This window comes from Neodiprion fabricii, chromosome 2, assembly GCF_021155785.1.
Source record: "Neodiprion fabricii isolate iyNeoFabr1 chromosome 2, iyNeoFabr1.1, whole genome shotgun sequence".
NCBI classification, from domain to species: Eukaryota; Metazoa; Arthropoda; class Insecta; order Hymenoptera; family Diprionidae; genus Neodiprion; species Neodiprion fabricii.
This window is the reverse complement of record NC_060240.1, coordinates 9,986,586-9,993,351: the sequence shown is the minus strand read 5'-3', so window position 1 is coordinate 9,993,351 and position 6,766 is coordinate 9,986,586. Positions and strand designations below refer to the sequence as shown.

The following is a 6,766-nucleotide window of genomic DNA, read 5'->3' as shown; positions in this document are numbered from 1 at the left end:
TCACGACAGAAAGTGATCGTACTTTCGTACTTAGCAAAAGAGACGTTGAACCGAAGAACAAACGGCTTTAGGCTGGCCATGAGCCAACTCTCGAATTTCCCGTTCTCACACTGCATGTTCCCCAAGTTCATGGAGACAAAAAGGAATAACGTTCAATTCGAATTTCGAACTATAAATTTAGATTTTTGATCAACGATTTTAAAACTCTCGAACACCGTATTACGTGATAATACGATGATTTTTTTTTTACTTTGAACCACTGTAATCGATCCACTGTTAAAAATTTTGGAAGTCTGACCTTGGACTTGTTATCTGTGACCCCAAAAACTTCTGCTAACAAATTTATACCAAAATCGGAATATTTGCAGATTTTTTTCAACGCCACATGGCATCGCCATTTTGGATTTTGAAATCTGACTTCGGATTCGTGAATAGCTAACTAACAAACCGACCAGTAAAAATTTTCATCAAGATCCAAATTTTTTTAGTTGTTTTTTTTCAGCCTATCGAATAAGCCAAATTTAAATTTTGCAAATCCAACCTTAGATTCGTGATTAGCGACCCAAAAAAGCTTACTGTACCAAGTTTCATTAAAATCCATCGTCTGTTTTCAGGATATCGAACATTTTCATTTGATATTTTGGAATTTTGTTACTTGAATAGCTGAAAAAGTACCAAATCGATCAAAGCCAAAATCTAATGTGCTCTAAATTTGGAAAAGCCACTTTAAAAAATTGATCACACATGTATACATACATGTACACACGCACAGACATCCATCTGAAAATGATTGGAAGTGATTGTATAAACTTCAAACCGTGGAGATCTAAAGAAAACTCTATTTCTCATTCCCGGGGTGATTACAACAATTTTCCTGTTACTCTGAAAACAGAGAATTGAGGGAAGTTACAAAAAGTGGAGGCGTAAAAGAAGGACTCGATTGCACGGGTGAATGATTGAAGACAAGAAATTGAAATCAAAAAACACTTCATTTTTTGTGTATTGAAAATTTTCCATACCTGCGAACTGAATTTATTTTCGGCTGTTGTCGGGAAAAAATTTATTTTTTCAAACTCAGCTACGAGTTAATCGTACTCGATTACTCGTCATCTTGTTGATACAAAAGATGCGCAATTTTCGTGATACTTCCTGATTTAGAATTCAGTGTCGTTGAATGTCAAGGCTAATCGATAATGTTCGGTTTAAATTCTTTATCGCGCTAAATTTACCAGCGAATTCGAATCTCAGTGACCGAATGAAAATATAATCTCGCGTCTATGCGAGAAATGTTAAAACGAGGGCAACCGTGTGAAATAAAAAATTAAGATTATCGTTACTTTTGATACATGTTTTCTTCCTCTGTCCCTGTAATCTCTCAAAATTCATACGTATAGATAAATATTACGAGGTCTTTCAACAGCTTTGCGTAAGATTAATTCGGTTCCCTGTAACTTAAAACTGGTAAAATTTGAATAAGAATCGCGAAAGCAAAAAATGCGGCTTCAATTTTCTCACGTCTGGTTCTGCTTTGAGGAAATCGAATGACACTAACGTCCTGATGAATTTTTCTACAGTACTAATCGTCGAGTGTTTTCGAAAGGTTGCTTAATTTTTGATTCGGAGCGATTAAGACAGCACGAAAAAAACATGGAGGGGTCAAAAATTCAGGCGGTTGATTTTTCGCGACGAACGAAAGGAGAAAGGAGAAATATAAAAGAACATCGAGGCGTAAAATTGAAATGATAGAGGACTCGGGGGAACTTCCGGTGAGACATGGTGTACATTTATTCGGGGATCATGGGCAAAGTGGCACGATGTGACGATTATGTCCGGAGTTTCGGAGTAATTTAGGACGGAGGTTGAAGGGTGGGCTGCTAACGAGGGTGAGAGAGTGTCCGCCTATACATTGAAACTTGTGTTCGGGAAATCAGGGGCCCTTTTTCCCACGGATTCTCTACTTCGGGCGTGAATTAACGTCTCCGTGGAATGTTCCTTCCTCATAACCGTGACAACAAGTATCATACAAGGAGAGCCGACAAGCGGGGAAAAGATCGAAGCGCCGGCATAGATCGCGTAGGTATATTTTACTCGATGTGTTCGCCAAATTCACTCCCGCGAAACTTTTGCTCCTCTATTGGAACTCCTTCGAGTGGATATCCTTGGAGGCTGTTCCAACGAGTCTTGCCACCCTCTCGCCTAAATATTATACATACACTCGGAGGCCTGTGAATAAAAAGAAACAAAGTAATGTGAAAAAAATTGAAATATCAAACGGTAACAGAAATTCCAATCCCACCTGATCAAAGCCTGTCAACGAATTCCGTAAATATTATCTACGACTGCCTAGTTTCACTCGTCACGCTCAGCTGCGCTCCAAAATCCATCTATGTATTATTGGAATCAACTCTTGATGTCTGTAACGAAAATCTCGATCATAGTAATGACGCAACAATGAATGGGAATAATTTGAGTCTCTATAAAACGGATCAATCGCTTCCACTTTGGTCGCTATTTTTTATCGAACCGAAAATGTGGAAAGTTTCAAACGCGTATAAGTAGGTAGAAAAGTTGATGCTATATGATGAGCATGTTGCAATATTATGAAAATATTATGAAAGCCTTTTGTTTTTACTCACCTTTTACGTTTATTTATCGCTGTCCAAGCAGGTATCGTAGTTTGTTGCTGAATAAATAGATGGATATCTAATAACGGATTTTGTCACGCCGTTGCGCCATTTTTTCGTTATTACACAGATTTCCATTACGGAGACAGCTTTTCACTTTTAATTATTATAAACTTCTTGAAATTGTTATGTTTTCATTTGTAGTCTTAGACAAAACGCGACTAGACTTTGTTCAACAAAAAAATGTAGATTCTGAAATTTTAGTACAAAGAATAAAAATCTGCAAGCTGAGCGTCCCAACATTCACGAAAGGGTTAAACTGTCACAATTATTTTTGTCGTGGAAAATTACGAATTTCGATTATCAGTTTACACGTGCTGTATTTGAAATCATTAAGTGAGCAAATAAATTTGATATTTTTTAAAAACTTAGAAACACTTCAGAGACCACGTGGCACGAAAAAGCTCTGCAGTCGTTACCGAAAAATTTATTTAAACGAACAAAAATCTGCACAGAAGAGGTGAAAGGAAAAGAGTTGATCTGTCACAATGCTTTTTGTCGTGAAAAAGTACGAATTTCGATTATCAGTTTACACGTGCTATGTTTTAAATAACCAAATAGCAAATAAATTTGACATTTTTTAAAAACTTAGATATACCTCAGAGACCACGTGGCGCGAAAAAGCTCTGCAGTCGTTACCGAAAAATTTATTTAAACGAACAAAAATCTGCAAAGAAAAGGTGAAAGGGGAAAGGAAAAGGGTTAAACCGTTGCAATCAGTCGGAACGATCGGCTCGATCAGTGGCTCGTAGATCGACGCGAGAGCGCATCGAGATCATAGATCACGGGTGGAACACGCGACGAGCTTCTATGGCGCAGGCGCCCCCTTTCCGCCTCCCTTTCTCATCCACCCCCACCGGTTGGTCGACGGTTCGCCAGCGTGACTAGGCAGCAGGGTTCGGGGGATTCGGCAGACAGTGCCACTCCAGGACTCCGGTGCTCTGGTCCAGTTGGCTCCGCAGACGTCGGCTGCACCCCCGACTAGCCCTGAGCGGCGACGCCTCGACTCGACGGAAACCGGAAACCCTCGAACCGCCTCAATTAGACTTCCCACCAACGACAAAAGTTCCGCGCTAAAATCCTCGCCCGGTATTTAAACCGCCGTCACGTCACCTTTGGATAAATTGATTTTCTACAGGCAATTGGACTTTACTTTTTTGTTTTGTACTTCTTTTTCTTTTTTTTTTTTTTTTTTTTTTTTTTAAATTTTATTCTTCTTTGCTCGATTATTTTCTTGCAAGAAAACAAAGCTCGGTTGATACGCGCGATGCCCTCGGGACACGCGGGAACTTGTTGTTTCGCTACTCTTCTCCTTCTACGCACTTTCAATCTTCTCTTATTACTTCAAACTTCAGTTTGGCTCGGCTTAAAGCGAACCCGCTCACCCCAAAGTCGACGAGAGCTTGCGGGAAAAGAGGGAATTTAAAACATACTTCAAGTTCAACGATTTTAATCTCTCTCTCTCTCTCTCTCTCTCTCTCTCTCTCTAGCTCTCTTTGTCTCTCATTTGTTTCTATCTTCTACTCCTCGTTTGCAAAGTTACTCAAAACTTTTCAAAGTTATTCTTTTTCCGATCGCTTTCTTCTTTACGTTCGTTCCATCACTCGAGATAAGAAAAAATTTTTCGACGAAGATAAGAGGGGAAAAAAAGAAGAAAAAAAAAAAACAAAACTCGTCAACCGGTTCACCGCCTGTGTTTCGATCCTTTTCGCACTTCTATTATACCATTTCCTTTTCCATGCCTCTTTTCCGTTTCTTTTGTCTTTATAATTTCCCCGCACCCGATCGTCGCTAGGATTTTATTGCGACGCTCGTCCATTTCTGAGTGGAGTTCACTTCTTTATTCTTTCTTCTCGCCGATTATTTATTCCGTGCCGAAAATCTCCTTCGGCTTTGAATTATAGAAATATATTACCAGTTGGAAAGTTTTCTCAGCTTTTTTATCACTAGCCTCAACTTTCGATCGTTTTGAGCTTGATGGAAATGACGAAAAGAAAAGTCGATCTCGGCTGTGGATGAACGCTTCGATGATGGATATTGACTCTAAAACTCTGAGACGATAAGACGTTTCGAAAATTATACTTTAATAAAACGGTGTGCAAAATCAACGTGGAATAAATTATCACTTCAAAAATGTCATGACGAAAGTTTGTACGCTTATGGAAACATCAGGAATGATTTTAAACGGTTTTAACACAGTCTAAAACTTCACAGATAAATAAACGCGAGAGCATAAATTTCAAATAAAGAAGATAAACAATAGTGTCAATTCGTGATAAGTGATCGAAAAGTGAGTTTGAAAACTGTTTCTCAAAACTGTGTTTATTACAATTTAAAAAAATAAAAGTTGCGTAATCGTCGTTGATAAACTTTCGACGAATGAAACTACAAAACCACCACGATCTGAAAAAAAGACAACAAATAACGTACAAACATTGTGAAAATTTAAAACGAGTGAATATAAATAGGTTTCACCTAATTTTTTCTTGCCATTTTTTTTTTTTCTGTTTTTTTTCGCTCCCCTCTAATCTCACGCAACGTCAAGCTATTTGCCTAATGTTGATTGACTCATGTATCTTCCAGCCACCTTTGCAACGCTGTTTCAACTCGCACGGCGCTAATCCCGGTCCCTCGGGAAAAGAGCTCACGCGGGATTATCCCGATCTCATAGCGGTCCCATAATCGCCGACCGTAAAAGAGGCGAGCCCCTAATTATGATTAATAAAATAAGAAAAAATGAAATATAATGATACTGAAAACAGTGCCGGAGTTGTGAAAATTTTTGACATTTTTCCAAATACCGTACTCATCGCGTAGTAAATAACGTTCGATCACTGTGCGAAACAAACCAATTATCGAGGTTAATAACTTAGAGTGACGAAACGCACTGCGAATGAACCAGATTACGGACTGTGATGGTGTGAAATTGTCTGAAAAAGGAAGGAATAAAGTAAAAAAAAACGGAAGAGAGATAAAAGGGAAACAAGTTTGTGCGGTGGGATTGGATTCGATTGAAAAATGAAGGGGCTAAACGGAGGATTTATGGGGAATGAAGTGGACTCGTGTAGATGACGAACTGCAATCTGATGGTGTAATTTTTTGAGGTTCGTATGTAATACTCGGTGCTGGGAACGTTGCTGGGAAATAGTAAGAACAGTGTATTTTTCAACGTTGAGAAAAATGGAAGGTAAAAGAAAGAAAGAAAAAAATGAAGTAAGAAAGGAGTAGGAGAAGGGAAGAGAAATGGTTAAATTATATGTTCTGCAATGATTACACAAGGGATCTTATGCATCGCCGGTAAAATTGCGTAGGGAAAGAAACTGCGGTGGATAAATCTTGTTTATAACCAGAGTTCGTGCGGAATCTTTCGCAGAGAATCTTAATCAATCATAACGCGGGTTGTTTTATTTCACATTATCCTGTAACGCAGTTACGACTGTTTTCTTTTATGTCATTTACTCGGAATAACGGTCACCATCTATTGCTTGGAGAAAAACGAAAAAAGAGAAAGGAAAAAAGTAAAAAAAAAAAAGTAAATAAATAAAAAATTGATGGTGAAATAACGACGATGAACGGAAAAAAATACTCCATGCGCGCATTTGTGTGCAGAATGGGTTTGCGCATATTTCAAAACGAATGCCTTTCCTCGAAAATTTGCATAAAGAAACTGCGAGATATTAGATTTATGCGAAGGGGAAACATTCTCTAATTTCCCTTGCTCTCGGATAATTTGAATTATCTATGTTTTATATACCTTAAAAATTTACCGCTTGTTCTTTGTTATTTTCGTTTTCATCATTCGACTCCTTATACCAACCATACGTCATTATTTGATGTTATGGGTAAGAGGGGTAAAAAAGCGAATTGTTACACCCGTTAATAATTTGAAAATAAAATAATTCTATTCTCGAGTTTATATGCTCTGCTTACTGTTCGGAGTGAAGTACGTTGCTTCAGAATTTGGCAAAGAGAATTCAAATCGCGAAAATATCTTCAAAGCTTTTGACTGAGGGGTGAATTCGCACCATCAACTTTTTTCATATCGGAGTATGGCGTTATCTGAGCGAGTTGAGGGAACGAAT

The 6,766-nt window shown here is 38.3% G+C and overlaps 1 protein-coding gene across 3 annotated transcripts in view; it reads left to right on the top strand.

The window, feature by feature from the left end:
• Positions 1 to 3,620: 3,620 nt before the first annotated feature.
• The window catches only part of LOC124175967 (5-hydroxytryptamine receptor-like), a 52,250-nt gene continuing 49,104 nt past the window's right edge, over positions 3,621 to 6,766 (top strand). Inside the window, exons 1-3 of one of the 3 annotated variants that reach the window (XM_046556670.1) lie at positions 3,621 to 3,773; positions 4,589 to 5,110; positions 5,268 to 5,788. The gene's annotated coding sequence lies outside the window, so the exon portion shown is untranslated. The other 2 variants (XM_046556671.1, XM_046556672.1) reach the window with 2 other exon arrangements.